This window comes from Macaca fascicularis, chromosome 19, assembly GCF_037993035.2.
Source record: "Macaca fascicularis isolate 582-1 chromosome 19, T2T-MFA8v1.1".
Taxonomy (NCBI): Eukaryota; Metazoa; Chordata; class Mammalia; order Primates; family Cercopithecidae; genus Macaca; species Macaca fascicularis.
This window is the reverse complement of record NC_088393.1, coordinates 38,414,265-38,439,027: the sequence shown is the minus strand read 5'-3', so window position 1 is coordinate 38,439,027 and position 24,763 is coordinate 38,414,265. Positions and strand designations below refer to the sequence as shown.

At 44.1% G+C, this 24,763-nt stretch overlaps 1 long non-coding RNA gene across 1 annotated transcript in view; it reads left to right on the top strand.

The window, feature by feature from the left end:
- LOC123570313 (uncharacterized) overlaps positions 1–21,858 on the top strand; it is a 79,827-nt gene extending 57,969 nt beyond the window's left edge. Inside the window, exons 4-5 of the long non-coding RNA XR_006694403.2 lie at positions 20,028–20,089; positions 21,408–21,858. This is a non-coding gene — a long non-coding RNA (uncharacterized lncRNA). The remainder of the gene's footprint in view (positions 1–20,027; positions 20,090–21,407) is intronic.
- The last annotated feature ends 2,905 nt before the right edge of the window (positions 21,859–24,763 follow it).

The following is a 24,763-nucleotide window of genomic DNA, read 5'->3' as shown; positions in this document are numbered from 1 at the left end:
TGAACAGCTTTTCATAGGTTCATGGGTTGTTTGGATATTCACGTATCTCTTCATATCTTTCTCCATTTTTATTTTGGATCATTTCTCACTCACTTACCTGAGTTCTTTTCCAACAATATGTTCCAAAATAATCTGTGAAAGTTAGCAACTTGATTGTCAACTCTGAAACATGTGCACACCCCTCCTCCCCCACACAGCCTCTCACCTCCTTAGGTCCGGATGGATCTAGAGGACTTCTGCTGGTAGGTCCAGCCAAGCCTCTCTCCTGGCTGTCCCCTGGGCTGGGTTATTCTCACCACCCGGCCTTGCCTCAGTCTGCATCACCTGCCTAGAGAGCCCTCTCTTCTTACCATTGTGAAAACTGACTCGAGGTGCCCCCAATCCCAGAGGGCTTCCTCCTCCTTCAGCCCACACAGAACTCTCCCCTCAGACCCAAGTTGCAGCCCCTCTTGGGTTCTCTTCCTTGTCTCTGAGTGAGCATCCTCTCATTTTATAGAGGAGTAATGATCATAGGCTCCTAGGGGCAGGGCTGTGTCTCCATCTTCTTGATTCCCAGATGAGAGCCTTCCCAAGTACTGGGCAGAGATGTGGGGCTAAACAGAAGCTGATGCCAGCCAGGCCTGCAGTGCTCAGGGACAGGAGGTTGGAGGAAGAATGCTGGCCACTCCCCACCTGCTTGTGGCCGGGGCCCCACTGGCCACCTCCACTCAGAACAATCGAGAGCAGACACACAGCTGTTCCATCTGAGGCCCTGTGCTTTGGGCATTCCTGCCCCTTTGCACCCAGCAAGGACCCGAGCCAGAGCCTCCTTCTCCCTGCCAGGATGTGCCCCCTTTCCTGAAGACCCTGCCAAGGAGGAACCTTGTCCTTCGTGTCACCCTCGTGCCAGCCTCTGAGACCCAGTCTGACCCTGACCATATGGCTGAACCCCACCAGAACCTCTCCACACAGAGTCCTAGAGGAAGGCTCATCGGAGCAATGCTTCCAAAACCAATTGTTCTATCTAAACTTTGTGAAAAACACAAACAAATTAAAAACATGACAACTTGGGAGAGATGATTTTAGCTTAAGTCCTATATAGGGGTATTTCTCTTCACAGTTTTAGCAAGATTTATGCACATAACATTTAACACTTGAAGACAGCTTCTCCTTTATTTCATTTTATTTTATTTTTTTTCATTAAAATTGATCAACAAAACACAAAGCTGTATGTGCCAACAGGAAGGCGCAATGTAAAAATTCCCAGCCGAGGGCTGGCTGGCTGTGCAGGAAACTGACCTGGGTCTATCCAGCTCTGGGTCTCTTGGGGCAGCCTTGCCAGTCATGATGAACTGGGCCATTGGGTGGCCCCTTTATCCTACAGACAAATGGCCTCCCAGGGCTGGGGTGAGACCACAAGGCTCATTTCCACTCCTCACTTTCCCAGGGAAGCCCATCCTGGGACTCGCCGTGTTTGGGCTTTGATTTGCTGTGTCGGACCCAAGTCAGAGGGGTCAGGCCAGGGGATGTTTTGCTCCAGATTAAAAATAAAAGCCAGAATGCATGCAGGGGGGATTTGGCTGTCAGAGATGGATTTTTGTTTATTCCCGTAAGGTTTGATCTCATCCAGTCTACTTTCTTCCCAATCCCTCTCCTAGTCCCACTCCTGTTCAGCCCCCTGACTCCTTCTGGTTCTTATCAAGCACCCTCTCCCCTCTGTACCAATGTCACCTTGCCTCAGCAAAATTCCATGCCTCTCTCTCCTAGATCTCCAATCACCCACAAAACGTTGTCATTTATTCAGGATTTCGTTAATTCAAGAAACAGCTGGTGGATATAATACTCTCACAGAGAAGACAAACCCATAAATACGTAGGCAAATAAATAACTAAGATAAAATCATAAAACACCAATACAAAGGGAACACAGCAGGTGTGATGGTTCATTTGAGGTGACCTGGGCCACAGGATGCCCAGATTCTTGGTCAAGTGTTATCCTGGGTGTTTCTGTGAGAGTGTTTCTGGATGAGATCAGCATTTAAATTATTACGCTAAGCACAGCAGGTGGCCCTCCACAATGCGGGGTGGGGTGGTCATCCAGTCAATGGAAGACCTGAATAGAACAAAAAGACAACCTCCCAGGAGGAGCAGGTAGCTCCTTCTGCTCGATGGATGGAGGTGGGACACTGGTCTTTTTTTCCTGCCTTTGGGCTTGAGCTGAAACATCTCCTCTTCTTGGGTCTTGAGCCTGCTGGCTTTCAGACTGCAACTGACACTGTTAACTCTCCCGGTCCTCAGGCCTCTGGGTTCAAACTGGAGCTACCCCGTGGGATCTCTTGGGTCTCCCCCTTTGCTGACTGCACATCTGGGGACTTCTAAGCCACCATAGTCACATGAGCCAATTCTTTTGTTTGTTTGTTTATTTTTGAGATGGAGTCTCGCTCTATCTCCCAGGCTGGAGTACAGTGACCTGATCTCAGCTCATCGCAGCCTCCACCTCCTGGGTTCAAGTGATTCTCCTGCCTCAGCCTCCCGAGTAGCTGGGATAACAGGAATACCACCACACCCAGCTCATTTTTGTATTTTTAGTAGAGACGGGGTTTCACCGTGTTGGCCAGGCTGGTCTTGAGCTCCTGACCTCAAATGATCTGCCAGCCTCAGCCTCCCTAAATGCTGGGATTACAGGGAGCCGATTCTGTATAATAAATCACTTTACATCTATGTATCCTGTTGATTCTGTTTCTCTGGAGAACCTTGACTAATACAACAGGATCCAGTGGGAGAGAGTGACCAGATTGGAGGGAATAATTGAGCTGATGAGGAGAAATAGCCAGATATTCAAAGCTCTTAGAAAAGAACGTTTTAGGCGCCAACCATAGCATGTGCAAATGCCCTGGGATGGGAACATTTTTTTTCAAGAAACAGAGAGAAGTAAAACATTTATGAGTGCTTTCCATTTGCCACCTGATGCCCAGAATGTCCTCATGTGAGCATATTCCTCACCTGAGGCACAGATGACATATTCTTAACATGACCTCATTTTTAAATGTTCTGTGTAGTCTGTTGTACTGAATTAAACGCTATAGGTAAGAACTGAGCAATTGAGAGTAAATGCAGATTTATTGTTTTTCACAACAAACAAGGTAGTCAGGGATTCCTTGTTTACAAACTGTTTTGCATTAATTAAATGCAATCTGGAAGTCATTTTGTCTCCTTTCTATCTCTCAGACCCCACATCTAATCTGTGAGGTAAGCGTGTTGGATTCCCTTTAGAGTATTTCCACATTTAGAATATTCTCACATCCACAACCACTGCTACCAGCTTAGTCCCTCACCTCCAGGCTATGTGTGCCCCATCCCACATGACCCACGACACAGTTGTTGGATCTTCCTTTTCAAATAAGGGTCAGATAATTAACACTACTTCTCAGCACAAGAGAACTACAAAGGACTGCAATTTCATCTAAGCATAAGCCACAGCCTTTATGGTGGCTGTGAGATCCTACATGGTCTAGCCCCATCACTTTCTGTCCCTATCTTGGGCTTTTTATTCCTAACTCCTGCCACTCCCTCCTTGTATTTCCACTTGTATTCCCACTCACCTGCTGCTGTGCCGGGTACAGGTCAGTCCCACTTCTGCCCCAGGGCCTTTGCCTCTCTCCCTAAGATACTCTTCCCCTAGATTTTCATGGCTCCCTCAATCTTAAAATCTTTGCTCAACCTCCCCTCAATGAGCCCAATCTCATTCATCCTATTTACATGGCCGCTGCCAGCTGCTTAGCTTGCTTCAGGTCTTCTGACCACTTCACTTTGTTCTAGTCTTCCGCTCCCTGCAAATACTTCTGAAATAAAATATGATCTATATGTTCATGATGCTTTTTACTTACTGTTTGTCTTTCCACTAGAACGTTAAAGTATAGGGATTGTTTTTCCAGTTTTGTTCACTGTTGGCATGTGTTCTCTGCTGAAGAATTTGAAGTTCACTGAAGGAACACTTGCCTGTGCATTTCTTGAGTATGTGTGAATTGCATGTTTTGCATTTCAGACTTGTGTGAAAACTAAGGTAACAATTCATTGGAGTGTACATGGGAGATTTGTACTGCTGCTGCCACCACGACTACTGAAGGAATGTTTGCAATGGGATGAATATTATACCAAATTATTGCCTGATTTTCTCGGAACATTTCAAACTCATCCTCTTAGATAGACAGTGTTATCTTCCCCAATTCACAGATGAGCACGTTGAGGCATAGAAAGGATCAACAACTTGCTGGCGGTCACTAAGTTGATACTCTCAGTAGCAGAGAGTCAATCCAAGAAGTGTGACTTCAAACCTCTGCCCTAAATCTTGGTCAACCGCCCTTCCAAGGGTACTATGATATGGAGGTAGCTGAGGGTGGGACATGGGTGAAGTGCACCTCCAAACCAGGTCTCTCCAGAGATCTTCCTTAGTTGTCATGGTTGTTTCGGTGTCTCACGGAGCACCAGTATGCCCCCAACCATGGGACCCTCCATTAAAACAGACCTGTAAGATCTGGAATGAACAGATGGGTCTTCACTAAGGAGAGGTTTGCATGGTTACTCAGATCTCTAATCCCCGAATGGGGAGAAGATTTTGGAGAAATGGAACACTGGGCAGGGAATTCTGGCCTCTGTGGGGAAAGGGAAAGGCCTGGGGTAGAATGGACAGGGCTCTGATGGAAGGCCTTCTCAATACTGACATCACATTAATTCTAGTCCTAGTGCACATGGGCCCCACCCTACCAAATCCACTCCTACCCCACAGGGAGTATGAGGGCTTAGTTATTGAGCATAAATACCTTTTATAGGCCATTCTATCTTTTCTTTTGAAATAGGCCTAATTGTCCCATAGAACTGAGATTTATTATTTTTTTTTTCTTTTTGAATAAACATAGAAATTCATCCTCCTTGTCTTAAAGCTTGAAATTTACCTTTGTCTGATCTGAGTCCTTTTCTCAGGAAACTGATTCTCAGCTTTCTAGATAGAATCAGCACATCCAGACTCTGAGATTCCAGACCACTCCCTAATTTCAGTTTTCCCACACATAGTTACATTTCTTCCCTGCTATAAAAACCTCTAATTTGAATCAGTTGGGAAGATGGATTTGGGACTCATCTCCCATCTCCTTGGCTGCACCATCTGAATAAAGTCTTCTTCCCTGGCAATACTCGTTGTCTCAGTGATTGGCTTTCTGTGCAGGGAGCGACAGGATCTAGACCAACCCCCTGGCATTTTGGTAACACTGCCTTCAAGCTGTAGAGTAGGACATGGCAAACAAACACCCTGGGACTCAGAGACCCAGGCAAGGCTACCAAGTAGGGGACTGGCATCTCTCTTTTTCTTCCCCCACCAACTCATTTTTTCTACCAAGTGTAATTTTTTTTACCAAGATTATTTTTCCTACCAAGTGTAAATTTTCTAATTTTGATCTGTTATACCTAAATTCCCTTTCTAAAGGATTTCTACTCTAAGAAACAAGTTGATTTCTCCATTGAAGGTTCCACTGTAATTAAACTGATTGCTGAAAAAGACATCATTCTTCTTTTAATAAGGCAATTTGCATTTTCAATAACTTTAGCCTCACTTGCTGAAAGACAGTTTGAAAGTTTGTTTGTATATTCTCTCACTCAAATGTTTTCAGATTGCCTTACCTCATTTCTATTAATGGGGTGATAATGGAAAGAAAATGCAAGAAGAAATTTCTTTTAACAACAAAAAAATATTTACTTTGTTTCAAAGCACTACAATTAATGGACAAGAGGGACTCTGTGGGGAAACATCTTGTCAAAATCAGGTGTTTTGTAGATTACTTTTAATTTCCTGTCCATAAACTGATGCTTGCAGTCTAGTTGGACTTGGAGGGGTATGAGGGAAATATGGAACCCAAAGAATTACAGCTAATGAGAACAGATGAACCACAGGACTCAAGAGCATGTAGATGTGGGATGCTCTCTTTAGCTGCAGGAAGAATAGTTTGGTGAAGATAAGAGTCACATTTTTTATGGGCTGAATGTAGGTTCCCCCAATCCCCCAATTCATATGTTGAGGTCCTGCACCTCAACATGATGGAATTTGGAGAATGAGACCTTTGTGAGGCATCAGGTTTAGATAAGGTAATGAGGGTAGAGCCCTGATGATGAGATTAGTGCCCTTCTAAGCAGAGGAAGAGACACCAGAGCTCTGTTTCCCCCATAAATCCTTATGTGAGGACTCACCAAGGAGGTACCTGTCTGCAAACCAGGAAGAGAGCCCTCACCTGAACCTGATCATGCTGTCACCCTGATCTCCAACTTGCAGTCTCCTGAACTGTGAGAAAATACATCCCTGTTGTTTAAGCCTCCAACACTCATCACATTTGTCCCCATTCAGCAACGGTGACCTTCTTGCTAGTTTTGCTACTCCTGAACCCAAAGTGAGGCTTCATGGCTTTCAAAACATTCATGCTACATTTCACCTTGCTTGTTAAGCATTCAGCTAGACCCTATTAGCAGTGCAGATGAAAAACAGCTGACTGCTGTCTGTCGACAAGATGCCAGAACCCATAAGATGGGTTTATCAGCAAACTTCTCCATGCCGAAATCCCCTGCCACTATGGTGTGTGACGTCTCCACCCGGGCATGAAAACCCGGGACAGTTCTGGGGCAGCATATATACTCATAACCAAATCCCAGATATTCCTTCTGTCTTTGGAAATTTGCACATCGCTCAAAGGACACATGGCCACGGGCTCACCCTTAATGGCATTCTGGAAGATCACAGCATTGCTCGGTATTTCTGCGGCACAGACTCAGGGAGGCTGTGTCTCCAGGAATGGACACAAACCTACTTTTTTTTCATTGTGGTAAAACACACGTAATAAGAAGTTTGCCATTTTAACAATTTTTAAGTGTACAGCTCAGTGGTATTAAGTGCATTCATATTGTTGTATAACCATCATTGCCATCCATCTCCAGAATCCTTTTATCTTCCCCAGCTGGAACCCTGTACCCATTAAACTGTAATTCTCCATTCCCCCTTCTTCTTAATCCCTGGGAGTGCTGTTCTACTTTGTTTCTATGACGTTTTGCCTATTTATTCATCTACCAATGAACACTTGAGTTGCTTCCACTTTGGTTATTGTGAATAATGTTGCTATGAACATGGATGTATAAGTATCTCTTCAATTCTTCAGGGTATAGACCCAATAGTGGAGTTGCTGGGTCATATGGTTATTCTATGTTTAAAATTTTGAGGAACCCCCATACTGTTTCACACTGGCTGCACTATTTTACATTCTCACTGGCCTTTTGCTTTCTTTTTCTCTGCTTGAACAACTAGTCTCTCCTTTTTTTTTTTTTTTTTTTTTGGTCGTCAACGTCTGCTTTAAATAGCATGAAGTCCACTGCGGGGAGTGACTATCTTCCCCAGCCCTGTGGTTCTCCCATTTCCAGCACCCTGGAGTGGGGATTTTTGTATTTATTTCTTTTGGGATCTAATTTTTCAATATGTCCTCTTCACATGTTCATATAAAGGGCTGAATTTATAGAATAGTGGAACCTTGCATGGAGACTCAAGCTTATGACAGTTGGATGCTTTTCTCCCTTAGGATGAGTTGCTTTTTATACATCCCAGACTATCCAAGTATGCAGCGGGCCACAGACAACGTCCTATGGGGCTTAAGACTGGCTGGTCCAGGCCAAGACCTGGGTACAGAACCTACCGTATTCCACAAGGCCAAGGTATACTGAAAGGCACAGAAGGGACTGAAAGACATTGGCTTTTCTTTGTTAAGTGGTGTCAAAATCTAGGCTGCATCCCTGCCTGAGTTGTGCCAAAAGACGTTGAGCTTGCTGGGGGAAGCCAGTGTCTCCTCTGACCCTTTGAGTTAGTCATGATGATAAGCTTCAATCTTCAGAGTTTATGGTGGTTGCCATTTTCCAAGTGGATTTCAGGCGCTTTGCTCTCTCCAATTTCTAGCTTTGGCTCCGGTTGTTCAGTAATGCAATCCTGAAAGGGTGAATTTGGACAATCGCAGCTTGGCCATTTTGAGCACATATGCTAGAACTAAGTCTTTTTGGCCCAGCTGTAGCTTGAATCTAATGAAAATGACAGATAATGCAGCACTCTGTGTGCCTGCCAAAAAAGAGGATATTTCCCATGAGGTAGCACCTGGTGATGCAGAAATAGACACTATAGATTTGTGATTGGCTGGTGCGTATGCGTATTCATATCTAGTCTGTATTATCAACCACACAAGATCACATCTTGGATAATAGCAGCAACAATGGCATGCATAAAAATTACTGCAGCAAAAAGGAAGAAAAGTACTAGATCAATTATGTCAATTATGCACGGGTACTTTTTCCCCTCATAGTTTTAACATTGAGAAAAGGTGGCGTCTATCTCTGATCTAATTATTCACATGCTTATTTGTGGGTTTCCCCCCTCTTTGCGCTCTCCTCTTTTACAGGCAGATATAAAAGAGCTCTCTTTTAGAAACACACCGTGGACTCAAACGTGCCTACATACATATGTGACTTACATTTGAGCAGTTGAATAATCAGTAACTTGAAAGTAAAGAGGAAACGCCTCTGCGTGTTCTAAAGGGAAGCAACGGGAGGGGTATATACTGAGATGACCTTACCTTAGAGCAAAAATGCCATCAGCCTCGAGAAGTGTCATAAATTAAGTTGCTATTTAAGCCCTGATTCTAGTAAAAGGGTCCAAATTTCCAAGGTGCCTTTAATGACTCTGTGCTCAGTGACAATGAAGTATTTCTTTAACAGACTGCCACTGAGCAAACATAAAAAATGTGTGGCTCTGGAAAGAGAGCTTGCTATTTTCCCTTTCTTCTTCTCCTTCCTTCTTCCTTTCTACCCCGTTTTTACCATCCTTTCCTATTGCTCCTTCTTTGGTGGCCTTCCCTTTAAAGATGCAGTTGAAAACCCTCAGCACACAATCTCAGAATGAGACAAGGGTGGAATACTGGCAGCCTGTGTTCAAGTCTTGCTGGACTTGCTCTGTGGCCTCCTCTGTGACCTCGATAAAAGTCTCCACCCTCACCACGGACACACAAACCACTGTTACACCATCTTTAAAGTGAGGGGTCTTGAACTGGATGTTCTCCCAGGTCCCTTCAATCTCTCTGATTGGAAGGAAAGGGTAATTTACCTAGGCTAGCTTAGGAGGAAGGTGATTTTGAAAGAGAAATACAAAATCATTAAGCAGATCAGTAAATTTGATAATGAATTGTTTCAATTACATTCAGGTGGCAGCAGATGTTAAATTACTTTAGCAGAACCAAGCTTAGAGCTTTGTGGTTTACTTTTCTCATTTAAATATATAGATGCAAAGGAAGAAATCACATTTCCAGTCCATCTTCTCAAAAAGCCCTGCTGCGTGAAGCCCCCTAGCATAACTTCTGTTGGTCGGGAGATCAGGGACATGGGGCTCTGGTCTCAGCTCCACTTCCCAAAGATTGCATGTGCTCTGGGTGGAGCCTGTCCCTTTTTGTGTTAAAGATCTGCCATCTATGAATGAGGGATAGACTCATCTCTGCCCCCAAAATGTGCCATGCTTCCTTGAACTGTCATCTACCTTTGCCAGTCTTTGAAATATATATCTCAAGTATATTTGTGTTGAGCACACAGTACATTTTCATAAGCACGTGGCTTGTGAGCTCCTGTGGGACTGGATATTTTTGCACGCCATAGGGGCACGTAGTCTTCTGGGGAAACTTATGATGATATTGGTTGTAGCAGTTGCAGGGGTGAAAAGGGATGATGGAAGATGGACATTTCATCCTAGCACTGGCATCTCGGCTGCCCTAGGCAGGCTTCCTGTGAACCCGAAGCCCAATATGATCCCCAAAGGGTCACGCTCATCAGCCCAGTTGACCCTGGGAGAGGCTGGACTCCAGCATCCAATGGAGGAGGGATAAACAGCATCTTGGTCCCAGAGAGCATCTCTCCATCCTCTCCCTTCTTGGCTGCAGCCTTCCTGGGAGCCAGTTGCTCCCAGGCCTGGCTCTAGAATGCTCTACACAGGATAGGCACAGTGCAGATGCCACCTGTTCCCTCTCCCTCGAAGTCCCCACTCTCTATCCAGGCTCCCTGCCCTGCCGCGTGGAACAAAACCACACTAGGTCTGCTGAGCTCCTGAGACAACTGCCTCTTTAAGAACTTATCTCATATTTTCAGAAATTGACTGTGAAAATTCTAAGTAATGGTGTGACATGATCACACTCACTTTCTGTAGTTAATCCTTCACGAGGGTCAGGCACCCCTCTCTTCTCAGTGGCTCATTTGATTGTCACCTACCTTGCACAAAACCTCCCAGCCCCGAGCACTGTCTGGTGGGTTGACAGGCAGTCAGAGTGCTGAACGCTGTGCAGGAATAACTGAATTAGAAAAAAGCTGCTGGCGCTGTAATAAAGCGTTTAATGGACAGACAGCCTCTCTTGCCTTCCTTGGGGTAACACTAAATCCCTTTTTATTGTAGTTTGCACAGATGTTAGTGAGTTATCCATTTCTCTAATCATACTAGAAGTCGGCACATCCATCTTAAATAAGAAGACCAGCCCACTTGCTTTTACAGAGTCCTTTTTCTAATAAACTTGTGTCAGTTTCAGGTCAGTTTTACCAATACAAATAAAATTCAAACAAATAAAAAGTATATTGTCTCATGATGAGATTTATGTAATTATGTCCCTTAGGTCACTTTAAATTTTCACAGGGAGTTACACCCTGCCTAGTCCTTATTGTGGCCTGGATTTTTCTCTGATTCGAGGACACACACAAACACCCACCCACAGAGTTTACAATATTGGATCGCCCCGGGTCAGGGCAGACCCTTTGGTGCAGAACAGCCCTTGTTTATGTCCGAGGGCTGAGCTGGCCTGTGGGTGAGCTGCACTCGGGTCTTCTCTGAAACCATCCCCACGAGGTCACAGTTTTTGTTTTTTTTATTTATTTTATTTTTGGATGACTTCTTTTACATCCAATCTGTGCTCGAGGTAGGCCAATGTTCCACCCTTATTGTGGTCTCATAGACCACCCAAAGATCTTCTTGCAAAAGAAAATTTTGCAAAAGAGGTTCATGTCATGGAAAAAAAAATGTGTTTTTTAAAAGGACACAGTGGGGAAAAAATCCTACACACCAAGGTGCTCCCATCTGCAACTTCTGTGGACCTGGGAAAGGTCACCTGAAGTTCAGGCCAGGATAAATAATTGCTGTGGTGAGGGTTCCTTTTTTCCTCTCCGTGGAGTTGATGGGTTCACAGCGGTAGCTGAATCTTGATAGATTGGCAGACGCTGAAAGGAACCGCTAAGCGGTGACCGGGGCAGGGCTGCACTTCAGTTCTCAGGGCAAAGGGTGGGCAGTGGAGGTTCCGGGGCTGGGTGGACGACAGGGGCCAGGTGACAAAGCCGCCTCTGTCCCTGCACAGAGCAGGAACAAACGCTGGCCCTGGCATCGTCCCCGGGATGGGCTCGGCAGGGTGGGCTTCTCCACCACCACGGAGGCCCGAGGCTGCCGCTCGCCTTTGTGCACAGAATTACTGCTCTCTGGGGTCTCCCCTGCAAGTGAGGAGGCTGCCTCTGTTGTGTTTCCTGGTCCAATCGGCCACTTCATAAATCAAAGACGATGGGTGGTGCATTAACCATTTGATGTCCTGTCGCAAGAGGGAAAACCACCATAGCAGCCACAAAGGGGGAAGAGGAAGAGAGCTTGGTGGGAGCTGCACCTCACCCCGGGGACAGCTGCTGAAACGGGAGCCTTCATGCACACAGTGTCCTTAAAATCTTTGAATTCCCTGGCTCACTCACCCATCATTCTGCCAAAACTGAGGTCCAGAGAGGTCGGCGTGACTCGTGTAAGCTCCATCAAACAAGCGGATGGAGAAGCTCAGACTGGGACCTGAGGCTCTGGCTCCTAGCACAGTGCTCCTTCATTCACTCACTCATTCATTCATTTATTCAACAAATGTGTATGGAGTACCTGCTCTGTGCCAAACACTGTGCTAGGCTGTAGGTGGCCGCTGGGGAAATATTTAGAAAAGTGTCTAGCATTTCACATTAATAAAGAAGTGTTAGTGTTTCTTTCTTTGGTTATTAATGAGTAAGTATGCAATCCTGCATACCTGAGGTTTCTAGCCTTCCAAGGGCTCTTGTTGGGCTTCTCTCAGGGCTCCAGGTCAACAGTGCCTCCCCGGAAGTCACAGTGCAGGAACAGTGAGGCATTCAGCTTCCATGGGCAATAGTGCCATGTTCTGGGTCGATGGCCTGAGAAGCTCTAAAACAGCTACCTGGCTGGTCTTGCTGTCTTTCCTACCCCTCCAATACCTGTCCCCTTTACTGTCTTCTAGACCATTTGCTGTCCCTGACCACCAAAAAGGTGTCGGGGTCAAGGGTCTGGACTCAGGAGCCAGCCGCTCACATGAGACTTGCAGCTCGACCACCTGCTCACTGTAAGCACCAACTGGGGGACATTACTTAGCTTCTCTGCACCTCAGCTTCCTCAGTGTAACATGGGGATGATAAACATGCACTTGCTTCTTAGGATCTTGAGCACATTGACTGAGTAAATGCCCATGAAGCACTTAGGAGAGTGCCTGGTGCAGGGTAAGTCCCCAGTATACACGTGCAGCTTTTCTCAATGGGATTATTGTTGCCCAGTGACTCCTCTGAGCTGTGTGCCCCAGCCTGTCCTTTTAATCCATGTTCCTCACTGGGGCCACAGTCATCTTTCTTGTTCTTTGTTTGTTTGTTTGTTTTGAGACACAGTTCCACTCTGTTGCCCAGGCTGGAGTGCAGTGGAGCCATCTCCGTTCACTGAAACCTCTGCCTCCCGGGTTCAAGTGATTCTCATGCCTCAGCCTCCCGAGTATCTTGGATTACAGGCACAGGTGACCATACCTGGATAATTTTTGTATTTTTAGTAGAGGAGGGGTTTCACCGTGTTGGCCACTCTGATCTCAAACTCCTGACCTCAAGTGATCCACCCACTTCGGCCTCCCAAAGTGCTGGGAATACAGGCCTGAGCCACTGTGCCCGGCCACCATAGCCATCTTTTAAAGCATCTTACCAATAACTGTACTCCCCACTGCAACTGTCATGCCTCCCTATTCTCCACTACAGAATCAATCCGAGTTCTAAAAATTGGCATTCAAGGCCCTTTATAATCAGATTTCATCTTATCTTTCCAGCCTTAGTGCTACCAACTCAACCTCAAACCCTACGCTTTAGCTTATCTGGCCCCATCCATCCATCTGTCTACCCTCCCCCCCATCTACCCATTTAAACATGCACACCCATATTTCGGACTGATGAAATAGCCCAAAGATTACATTCTTATCCAACAAACCTTATCCTTTCTATAAGGCCCACTAGTTTACTTCCTCTAGGCATCCTTAAGAACCCACCTTAGTTCATCTCCCCTGGCTTCACCGCTTCATGTCCCAAGGCTTGGGTGTCAATTGTAGCTCCTGGGAATGTTAAGAACATCACTTTCCTCCTCTAGATAATGGAAGAGACCTACCTTATTGGTTGCTGTGTCATTCAGTGGGTCACATAAAAGCTTTAGCACAGGACCTGAGACAAAGTGGGTCCTCAAAGAACTGGAATTATTATATTACTTGCCAAGCTTTCCAGGTCTTGGGGTCTCTCTGAGTGCCCACGGCCCTTATGTTGACACCCCTGGCTGTGCCATGTTCCTTGTTACCTCCCTACTTTGGGTTGCTCTTGCCTAACCTAACGTATGCTGAGCACATAATACATGCTCAAGAAAACATTTGGCTTAGGGATAACAAAGAAATTTCACAGCACTTGTTAACTTTGACCGATTGTGAGTAACTGCATAGAGAGTTAAGTTGACAAGGATTCTGAGGCTTTGCCTGATCCTAGTGGTAAAGAAATTTCATGATCAAAAAATGATGTGTGCTGTGAGGTGGAAAAGGAAAGAGAGGCAAGACTCCAGCTCTCCATGCCCCAGGAAAATCCAAGAAAGTTTGAAAAAAGCCATCATCCATTTACTCATCCATCCATTCAAGTGTTTGAGACAAATTTGGGCGGGCCAGGAAATAATTTCCCCCTCCTCTATTTGCAAAGCTAACATAAATTATTGTTTCATCTGACAGCCCGATCGTAGCAACATTTCCATTATCCATTCAAGAGTGATGTTATCACTTTCTGAAAAAGTATTGAATGAATATTATACTGTAAATTCTATCTGATTATAATTAGATTATAATTAGATTTTTTTTTTAAGTATTTAATCATTACTGAGTACCTACTGTGGGCCAGGCACCATGTTGGGGTGCTGGGGAAAAAGTGATCAGTAGGACACACAAGGAACTCACAGATCCTTGGAGAATAAAATCAGGGGAGCAAATAATGAAGCTTCAAATCGCCACATTGGCTTCACTACCTAATTATGTGTGAGCACAGCCACTGACGAGCTCCCTTTCTTTGGGCTCTAAAATACTCACCAGGTACCTCAGCTAGATGTATATGAAAGCGACCTACAGATATCAGGAGATAACACCCCACGTTGGTGGATGGCAGGAGTCAGGAGTATGGCCAGTGGGCCACATCCAGTCCCATCACCTGTTTTTGAAATAGTATCATTGGAACACAGTCATGCCCCTTCATTTACATATGGCGCATGATTCATGCCCTACAATGGCATAGTTGAGTTGTAACAGAGACCGTGTGGCCTGCAGAGCCAAAAATATTTACTATCTGGCCCTTTACAGAAAGAGCTTGCCACAACATGGCTAAGGAACAGAACAGGCTGATTCCAAAAATGCAGCTGCATGTCTGCCTGATTGGGTCCCGCACATCAGGGCCCAGGAGGTGGCCCAAAGGTGCTGAGGGGAAGGGTGACTCAGAGGGGTTTCCAGACACCAGGAACTGCAGATACGGCTCAGAAAACGTCTCTTATGGAGGAAATGTTGTGTGTGCTTAAGGGAGGTCAAGTAGAGAGTGAATTCGAAAGAGGAGAAACTGTGGGACTCATATCCCTAAAACTGTGAATCCCATATCTCTAAAATTGGTGACGTTAGCATAGGAAAAAGCAATCAGGGCATTCCAAATTATATCTATGCATATACTTCTGTTTCAAATCTCAATTATTTATTCATCTAAAATGTGTTCTGCCTTAACTTTAGTCCTTAGTTCAGAGTTGTCTGCTAGTAAAATATAATTCTAGTTATGTGTGCTCCTTAACACCAGAGTGAGTTTTGGTTAAATACACAGTAGGAAACTAACGGGCATCCAGAACCTAGGCTCACCAAAATAGTTTTTAAAATGTTTTTCTTGGTGGTATGGATGTACTTTTATTATGTGCTTGTACACATACGGAGGCATTCATATATGTGTGGCGATCAGGAATTATTCCATGTGAAATACACACACACAAAGATATATAAATGAATGTTAAATAAAATTTCACTTTGGAACTGTGTTAAGGAAATCTCGAGCTGTAGAGATATTTAAGAGAGAAAGAGTTGGGCAAAATAAGTGAGAGAGACAAGGAAATGCATGATAAATGTACATGTGCACACAGACATACATATAGCAGCATATAGAAAAAGATATGTAAAGCATATATATATATTCATTTGGACATATACAAATATTTTAAGTAGAGATAAGTATAGAGATATTTAAATTGTGTGTAAATGTATGTGTGTGTGAATGTGTATGTGTATGTGTGTGTATATGTGTGTGTATGTGTATATACGTGTGCGTATGAGTGTATGCAAGTGTGTCTGTGTGTATGCGTGTGTGCCTGTGTGTTTCTGTGTGTGTGTGAATATGTGTGTGGCCAAACTGTCCCTTTCCTTCAAGACCTTAGGAGCTGAGGCCTTTCCCTGCAGCTGCTGGGCTCCTGCTGCTGTCTGCCTGGTGGGAATTAGTCACACGTGGAGCTGAAAAAGTGAGCCAGACTCAAATATCCATAGAGCATTTGGAGGGATACCGCAAGACGGAGTATCCAGTGGAAACTCATTTTATGGCTGGGGGTTAGATACCTGGGTTGTCACCCCAAAGAGCTGCCCAAAGAAGAGGTGTTATTTGTAGTTTCTTGTCAGAGGGGCAGGTGGACCCCAGAACGTTGTTGTTTTTACCAGTTGTGCCTAAGTACAGCACCCTTTATGCATCTTACAGTGTGAACCGATGTTTAACACGTGCACACCACCTAGAGGGAGGCCTCCAGAGTCCACAGCCTGTGCTCCTATTTGTTGGCTCTGTGACTCTGGCAAATTACTTAACCTATCTGTGCCTCAGCAACTTTACTTGCAATATGTAAAGAAGAACAGCACCTGTCTGTTCATATAAAGATAAAACCAACTGATATTTAAACACAAGGCCTGGCCCCATTGTAAGCCCTCATGAGCTATTGTAGTATTATTTATTCCTGTGGGCGGAGGTGTGTTTTTGCTATCTTCAAGAGCAACTTTCTGGGGTGTGGTGGCTCACACCTGTAATTCTGGCACTTTGGGAGGCTGAGACAGAAGGATTGCTTGAGGCCAGGAGTTTGAGACTAGCCTGGACAAAATAGTGAGACCCCATCTCTATGAAAAATAAAATACTAGCTGGGCATGGTGGCATGCAGCTATAGTCTCAGCTACTCGGGAGGCTGCGGTAGGAGGATCCCTTGAATGCAGGAGATTGAAGCTACAGTGAGCCATGATCGTATCGCTGCACTCCAGCCTGGGTGACAGAGTGAGAACCTATCTGGAAAAAAAAAGAAAAGAAAAGAAAAAAAAATAAGAGAGACTTCATAAAAAGTCATTTTCTTTCAATTAACGTTCCTCACCATCAAGGTACCTTATAGTTGGTGAAGCATATTCACATCTTGAAGCAGTGAGGCCCAATAGAAATAGAATGGGAGCTTCATGGACAACTTTACATTTTCTTATAGCCACATTAAAAAGGTGGAAAGAGACAGGTAAAATTAATTTTAATAAAATATTTTTATTTAGGTCAATTGTGATAATTAGACCTCCCTGAAGGTGTTCAAAACCTACAAATGTGTTTTGTTTCATGGCAAAAGAGCATTGAGGTTGCAGATGGAATTAAGTTTGCTAGCCAGCTGATTTGAAGAGGGGGATGTGATCTAGATAATCTGTAATCACAAAGGTCCTTAAAAGTAGAAGATGGATGACTGGGCATGATGGCTTATGCCTGTAATCCCAACACTTTGTGAAGCCAAGGCGGATGGATTACCTGAGGTCAGGAGTTCGAGACCAGCCTGGCCAAAATGGTGAAACCCCATCTCCACTAGAAATACAAAAATTAGCTGGGTGTGTTGGTGGGTGCCTGTAATCCCAGCTACTCAGGAGGCTGAGGCAGGAGAATTGCTTGAACCCAGGAGGCAGAGGTTGCAGTGAGCTGAGATCATGCCACGGCACACTAGCATGGGTGACAAAGCCAGACTTTGTCTCAAAACAAACAAACAAACGTAGAAGAGGGAGGCATAAGAGAAAGTGAGAGCGGTGCCATGGGAGAAGGAGTGAAGTGTCGTCTGTATTTACAGCCACTCCTCATTGCTTGCATTACTGTCTGAGCTCCACCTCCTGTCAGATCAGCAGTAGCATTCGATTCTCATAGGAGCACCACCCCTATTGTGAACTGAGCATGTGAGGGATCTAGGTTGCATGCTCCTTATGAGAATCTAATGCCTGATGATCTGCACCATCTTCCATCATCCCCATATGGGGCCACCTAGTCACAGAAGAACAAGTTCAGGGCTCCACTGATTCTACATTATGGTGAGTTGTAGAATTATTTCATTATACGATTACAGTGTAGCAATCATAGCAATAAAGTGTACAATAAATGTAGTGTTTTTGAATCATCCTGAAACCATCCCCAACTCTGACTCGTGGAAACATTGTCTTCCACAAAACCAGTCCCTAGTGCTAAAAAGGTTGGGGACCACCATTCTAGAGCCTCCAGAAAAGAATGTAGTCCTGATGCCATCTCAATTTTATCCCAGTAAAGCCTGCATTGAACGTCTCACCTACAAAACTGTGAGATAACAACTTGGAGTCGTTTCAAGCCACCTACTTTGAAGTAATTTGTTATAGCTGCAATAGCAGACTAATCTACTGGTATACCAAACATGATCATTTCAACCTGCCATGGATAGAATGAATTGTTAATCAGATACGTATTTTTTTTTCTGTGTTGTCCTTGAGATCCTTGAGATCCAGTGTGTGTTTTACGTTGATAGTACATTTTCTTTCATCCTAGCCACATGTCGAGTGTTCAGCAGCCACATGGGGCTGGAAGCTACGGTTTTGGAGGGCACAGCCTTAGATAAATCCCACGTCTTTAAGTGGTGATGTTAGCAGTAGGAAAATACAATTAGGGCATTCCAAATTATATGCATACCTATAGCTTTGTCTTCAATCCCAATTACTTATTTGTTTAAAATACGCTGTTCTGCCTGAACTTTAGCACTCCGGTCAGAGCTGTCTGCCACTTGCAGTTGACAAAGTTGTTCACTGTACCAGGAAAGTGACCACAGGGTGAGGCGGGGCTGGGAAGAGCAGTCTTAGAAGCAGCCTATGCCTCAAGCACCAAAACCTGCATCCTGTGGACTCTGCCTACCTCCCTTGGAAGCATAATGTTGTTGTATTTATTCCAAGTCTATACAACAGAAGGAATAAGTCATTATCTTTGCGTAGACTTTGAGTCCCTTCAGCCCTAGTCTATTCTCCTCGGGCCCTCCCGTAGGTGATTAGAATCACGAATTAGGTTGACACCTTCCAGCCCATCTGTGCCACTTTCCCGTACTTAGGTATATACCCATATATGTTTGTGTTTAATTCACATAAACAGCGTCATGGCATTTTATGTTGCAATCTACCCTTTTCCTTCAACTTTTTTTTTTTTATTGGTGATCTATGCAGCTCTATTTTAAAAAGAACAAGCACAGTTATTCTGTAGTGGGCTAGATTGTAACGACTTCGGGGCATTTAGGTACATGTGGATCTTGTAGTATCTATGATAACTACTGAACTCTGATCTTTTAAAGCAAAAAGTGGCCACAGACAATATGTGAATAAATGAATGGGAATCTTCTAATAAAACTTTATTAACAAACACAGGAGGCAGACAAGACTTGGCCTGCTGGCCACAGTTGGCTGATTCTTACTCTAGTTCATCATTTTAGCTGCTACTTAGTCTTTTACTCTGAATATAGCAAGACTTGTTTTACCTACTGTACTAGTAACAGTAAATAGCTTGCCATCATTTTCTTGTATTACAAGCACCACTATAACACACTTCATGGACTGGTTTTCCTGTGCACCCACCTGCAAAAGAGTTTCTTTAAGTTAAATTCCCACAAAAAAATTGCTGGGTTAGAATGTCAACATATGTTCAGTTCTATACCTAGGGCCTCACTGCTCTCTGGAATGGTTGTATCAATTTACCACTCTGCTCTCAGGCAGGAAAGTGTCTATTTTCCCTTCAGTCTCATCGCTGCTGCATGAGGGACTCCTGGGCCTGGTCACATGAGGCAAGAGAAGTGGCCCATCAGTCCCGCCCCATGCACCCAGCTACCTTCTCGGTGCCGGAACTTTTTGCTTAGGGGGAAGTCAATTCCGTAGGTCATGATTAAGGAAGGGACCAGGATCGGCTGCCTGTGTTAAGCCGCAACACTTATTCAAAGGATAAACTTTCATTTCATCACATCTTGTTAAGCTTAACTCACAGAACATAGTGCACTTTATCTTAAGAAAAAAAAAATCCATGAACCACTTGGCTTTGATACTGATGACCCCGGGAATGATTTTGCAATGCAGGAAATCAATTTCCTGGCCTTATAACATCATTTCCAGAGGTGTGATCACCAGAAAAGATGGTGCTCCCATAAAGATCCTTGTGCTTCCGCAGGTGGATAACGATCCAGAAGTCAAAGCTTCTTCACTTTAAATAGATGCCCTGGGTGGCTGGTATCTGCTCCTGCTCCTGACCAACCAGAACTGGTGCAGTGAGAGGTCTTATCCCACTGAGAATATCTCGTTTTGTTTATAGGGAGAGCAAAGAACTGTGGGCATCAGAATCGGGAAGACCTACCGCCTTTCAGAAAAGACAAGGTATTTGGAGACTGGAGTTATTATTGTTACCCAAGTGCTAAAAATTTTCTCTCTCTGCTCCTAGCTGTTCTTTCAGTTAACAATATTTATTGAATACCTATTACGTGCCTGACACTATTACAGGTACTCATAATACATCACTGAATACAACAGAGTCCTGTCTTCTTGGAGCATACATTCTAGAGCATATACAATAAACAATAAGCAGAATAGGCAAATTAACATTGGCCCATCTGTTTTTATTGTGCTTCTTCTATGATATGTCCCAGGAGCTCAGGTTTTCACCACATGGTCCCTGACCTCAAGAAAGAGGCACACATTCCAAGAGTTGAGACAGATTGGTTAACAACAATAACAAAAGCAAAGCAATGTGATCATTAGATCATTATTCAGGATAAATTCTTATTGTGCATCAGATGTCACAAAGTATTTATTATTCCCAATGGCGTCACTAAGGGACTTGTGAAAGGTTCTCCTCTAGGAAGTTGGGGAAGGCCCCTTGCTCTTTCAGGCCATTAGATCAGTGTCTTGGAAAACAAGATAGAGGGAAATGGAGGGGAACATTTAGGGCAGAGAAACCTCAGATGGAAACAGGTAGAGGCCAGGAAGGCAGGATAGAAGTCAAGTTATCAGGGGCAGAAGAAGGTGAGGACTTGGGTGTGTGTTTGAAAGCCATCTGAAGTCATATGGCGAGCAACGGTAAATGACGTCTAATCTAAAATGCTTCCAAAACAAAGGGGCACTACTTTAAGAGAATGATGTGGGCCCCAAGGCCCTAGAAGCCTGCCTGGCTCACAGTGTGCCTTCAATAGAAATTTATCATACGAACACGTGAACGAGCGCCCAGGCTGCAGAAAGATATGTCCTCAAACGCAAGTCACAATTACTCCATTTTCCGATGAGATGGTCACTTTCCTACAACGAAGCTGTGGTTGGAAAGCCTGGCAGAGAAACAAATTAGATTTACGGCTATGTCTTTGTTTCAAAAATGCTGTCATCTTGAAGGCAGAGTTCTAGGATCCCTTATGTAATGTTCTGCTCCCTGTTGGAAGGGGTTATCTAAGGCAAGCAAGAGGGCAGAGTACAAAGGATTCCAGGACAAATATTCCTTGTCCAAGTAACGTAGTCTCAGGGAGAGCATGGGATCATGTCTAGATGAGGCCAGATTCAATGTTCAGGCCACTGTGAGGACAGGGCTGATGGAGAGAGTGCAGGTGATTGGTTCACTAGCTCTGCTTCCAGACAGGGCTGGTCCTTCTCTTTGGAATGATCTCCAAGAACCATCGTTGAAAACTGCTTTCTGGACTTCTCTTCCCAGGTGGGAGAACAGAGGCAAGGGGTGTTCCCTCAGCAAACCTGGCATCTTTACCTGTGAAGTGAGGACACCACGGCCAGGAGGACAAAATGAGACAACACATGGCAAGTGCTGAGTAAGGGCCCTGGCCCTTATGATAGAGACAGGAGGCAGCAAGCAGCCCCCAACAAAACCCTGCCTTCAAGCCTAAAACAGCCTGAAGGCTAAAAAACCAGAGTTCGGGTCTCAAATAAAGCCCATACTTTCTTGATTCTCTCTGAACAATGCCCACCTGCGCACTGAGAGGATGAGATGGAACCTTGGAAAGTTCAAGCCATTTGTAGTGACGGGAGTCTGACCTCTCCGGTTTCTGGGTGGTGACCTGAGATTCAATCTGTGAGATTGGGGCCTGTTAACATTAACCCACCTTGCTTTGCTTAGAGTTCACTTCCTTTTCTCCCAATAAACTCCATTATCCCCAGCCCTTCAAAGTGTCTGTGTGGCTTATTTTTCCTGGCCATGTGACGAGAACCTGGTTTTTTCTACAACACTTAGGTGATTCTCTTCTTTATTCCCTACTTGGTCATTTGGGCCAATTCAGTGTCTTGGGTACAGGGTCATCCATCTGGGAGACTGGATGCCATGAAGTTGAGTCAGAGAAAGATTATGTGTGGACTTGCTATTGTTGTATTGCAAGCAAATACACCACGTCAGTGGTACACAACAGTAAACATTTCTGTCATTCCTGTGGCTGTGGGCTGGCTGGGGCTTAGTGTATCTACGTCCAGGCTCAGCTGGGTAGCTCTGCTGTCAGTGTTTGGTGCTCTCTTCCTGGGCCCTGCAGGCAAGCTCAGGTATGTTCTTTTCATGGTGATGGCAGAAGTACAAGAAATGAGCAGAAACATGCAAGTTCTCTTAAGGCTGAAGTTCGGAATTGGGAATACCATCACTTTCCTCTCATGCTATTGGCCAAAGCCAGTCTCCTGGTCAAACACAAGAGTGAAGAAATTTGCTGTGCCCTTTAATGGGAAGAACCGCAGACTCATAAGGCAAAGTGCTAAACACAGGGCTAAGCCTGAGAATTGGGGCCAGTAACTCCATCCACCAAAGGTGGTATTTTTGTAATCTCTTTATTAAATGAATTATGTCAACACACTTACTAGACTAAGGGAGGGAAAATTACCTAACAGTCAACAACCATATTAGGCACATATTTAGTCATTTACTCAACAAATATTTATTAGATACTCACTCTGAGCCAGGCACTGTTTTAGGCCCATGCTACCATAGCAAACAAGAAAGTCAAAGCCCTTGCTCTAGAAGACAATAAATAAGTTAACAAAAAAAGTGTATTCTTTGATAATTACAAAATAAAACAAGAAGTCAAGTGATAGCAACTGCCTGATGTGTGGAGTACCTTTAAATAGTGAGAACGTGTCTGTTCAACAAACTATGGGTGATATTTATCAAGTGCCAATCAGACATCACTGTCTGATGATCGTAGAGTTTCTTATTCTCCCAAAACTGCAATGGCATTTTATTCTCAACTTAAATGACTGTACTTCCACTCCTTCCTCTACAAGTAAGATGAAGGAAAGGGAATTAATTTTACACATAGTCTTTCTCTTTTATAGCATGGTTCACCAGATTTTAGAAGGCTTATAGTCTAGAATGTACATTTTTTAGTAGGAATCTGGAGCGCCATGTTATATTTTTTCCTAAACATCTTTTTTATGAACAGCAATCATGGTAGGAAACTAGCCTTTGTACAGCAATATCTTATGTCACGTGGTATCATCAACTTTATGCAACATCCGACCACAGTAAACAGCTGAACTCCAATGGCAGGATTAGTATGATTCTAACCAGAGTTCCTGATCCATGAAACCATCCAGTGAGATAATAACACTAAGAAACAAGTTATCTAAAAGACGGCCTAAATGAAGTTGCTCCGTTGGATTATTCAAATGTTTAACAATATTCAAGTATTTGTTGGCTTGACAAATCTATTTATATATTTGATATTATAAAATATCCATCTGAATACTGGCACTGTGTGGACCTAATCATGGCTTCATGACTTTGGGTCCACTGGGACTTTGAGTTGCTTCCATTCAAGGCATGGGTCTGGTGATGGTGCCTCGGATGCCTCTCCGTTGGGTTCTGTAAGGTCCCTAGAGCGGCTGTTAACAGTGGAGAGAGGGTTCACAGCAAGGAAGCAAAGAGGAAGTGAGGACCAGGAATGGACTGGGCACTGGACATGGTTAAATTCTGCATTTTTTCCATGACAGGATAATCGTGAAGGTTCTAATCCATCCCTGATCAGGAACTCTAGCTCCCTGCAATGACACTGGCTCTTCCCAGGGCCCTAGAGCTCTGGTACTCCTGAACATCCTTGGTGAGGTCCAGCTGCTTGGATACTCAGTCATGTTACAATTATATTGTCTCAAAGCCATGAAGAGGCTCTGAACTCAAGAGAATGTCTTCCACTTGAAGTATTTATTTATTCTTCTTCCTTTCTTTTCTAATCACCGTTGAAGCGGCATTCCTCCCACCTCACCCCTTCCACATATAGCATCCCCAACTCTGAATAGTCAGCGAAAAGGAAAAACGAGCTTTCTGGGATGGGCTGACAAAAACCAGAAGTACCTTCCACATAAACATGCACACGCACACACACACGCACACACACACACACACACGCTCACATATACAAATATTATTACATGAGTTTGGTTCCTGCCTATTGGAATGGAAAGACATAGTAATATGGAACCATCCATCCCATTTTGAGACCTAGGACATTCTAGGCAAAACCCAACGGTATGAATTTTTTTTCTTTTCTTTTTTCTTTTTTTATTTTATTAGGCAGAATTCTTCAGCTGTAGAACTGTCTAGCGAGAAATTTACAGGGAGAATTGACTCTTTGTCTCTACAAAGCCATGAAGGAAAGAGTTTAAGTGATAATTGTATGCACAGTTCAAAATATTTTAAATGAACTTGTTCTCACAAAGAAATAAGTTATGGAGTTAACTTTTGTGTGTGTGTGAATAATTAAACTATTGTCACCACTTTAAATTATCATCCATTGTTAGCTTACATCATTAAATCTTACCTCTTTGCTAAAGAATAATGAAAAAATGCACTTAATTAATAGTTATTGCAAGCTCCAGGCCATTGATAACGCCAGTCTCAGCCTGAATTTAACGAATGTATTTTTGTTCTTCCCTTCCTGTTGTTGTGCTAGGAAGAGAAGCCCTATGTTGAATCAGGGACGAAACTGATTCTCCTGCATCGAGACAGACTCTCCCTGAAAGCAGAGTTTTTCCTGAACCATCCAATCGCATCAAGATTTTGTTTCTGTGCAAAGGGGGACACTG